Raw genomic sequence first — 1,413 nt, 5'->3', positions numbered from 1 at the left:
AATATGGAACACTTTTGGAAAAGCGTAAGAGAACTTTAAGTAAATTCTACTACCAAGTTTTTTAGCGGTTCTCTCATTAGGAATATGGAACCCCCTTTGGAAAAACGAAAAAGAACTTTAAATAACGTCTGCTACAAATTTACTAAACGAACATCAAACCAATTTCTAGATGCTTCACATACCCAAGATTTACATAAACAAACCACGAGATTAATCGCATTCCCCCTTTTTTCCCGCAGCGCAAAATGCTACCAAATGAATCGCAGCGCAGGGTTGCCAGGTTGGCCTTTTTTTCAGGCCAAAAAACCTCGAATTTGACCTTTTTTTAATTGGTTGGCCTTCAGTAATATCATGAAAAAAATGCGGATATTAAATACTATATATTTGGCATTTTTCTACATATAGGTCGGCCTTTTAAAGCTTCCGTTGTTTGAAAGTTGGACTTTTCTCATATAGAAAATCTGGCAACCCTGTCGCAGCGAGGCCATAGCTGCTAACTATACGTTCTGTTGACAAAACACAACAACGCCCCGTTGTACTGCGGCTTACATGTTTGGGTGTACGGGCAAGGGGTACAAAAACATGCAAAACAAACGAGCCCTCACAGTTTATGCCCAACGCTCAAACTCGGTGTTGAGAACGTGCATTAAGGAACAAAACAAACGCCCGTCCTGAGAAAATAAACCGGGAGTCCAAAACCGGGAAGAAAAGAGGCGCTGCCCAATTCGACCAGTTCTAAGTAACATGATTTCGTACACTTAAAAATTTGCATTAAAAAAGCGGTAAATGTCTGGCAACATTTATTCCAGGATTTTTACCGTTTTAAAAACGGATATATTGACGTAAAAGAGTCTTATTACGGTCACCAACCCGTAAAAGATAATACCAAAGTAAAGTGAAATTGCAGTAAATGTCTGGCAACATTTATTCCAGGATTTTTACCCTTTTAAAAACGGTTTTATTGACGTAAAAGAGTCTTATTACTGTCACCAACTCGTAAAAGATAATAACAAAGTAAGGTGAAATTGCGGTCACCTGTATTTCACTGAAATACGGTTAAGAACAGCATATTTTTACGGAGAATTTCCGATTAAAATTACGATTTTTCTAACAGTGTAGCCTATTCAATACCTCCCGTGAACGCATATTCACATGGTTTTTAAATTGTGAATTACATTTGTAATTATGAGTGCAGACCTCCGCCGTGGCAGCTTATTTCTCTACCTTTTGCTCGACCTTGTCCTTTGACCTTAACATGTATTAAATGGCGTGGATTTTCATACACTCAAATATGAGCTAAGTTTGAAGTCTCTGTAACAACGATGTCCAAACTTATGACTGATTACGTGAATTGGACATTTTGATTGACCTTTGACCTTGACCTTCCAAAATTTAATAATTTCGAGGTTTTTA

Source organism: Palaemon carinicauda, chromosome 15 (assembly GCF_036898095.1).
Source record: "Palaemon carinicauda isolate YSFRI2023 chromosome 15, ASM3689809v2, whole genome shotgun sequence".
In the NCBI taxonomy this organism is placed as follows: Eukaryota; Metazoa; Arthropoda; class Malacostraca; order Decapoda; family Palaemonidae; genus Palaemon; species Palaemon carinicauda.
This window is presented reverse-complemented; position numbering follows the sequence as displayed.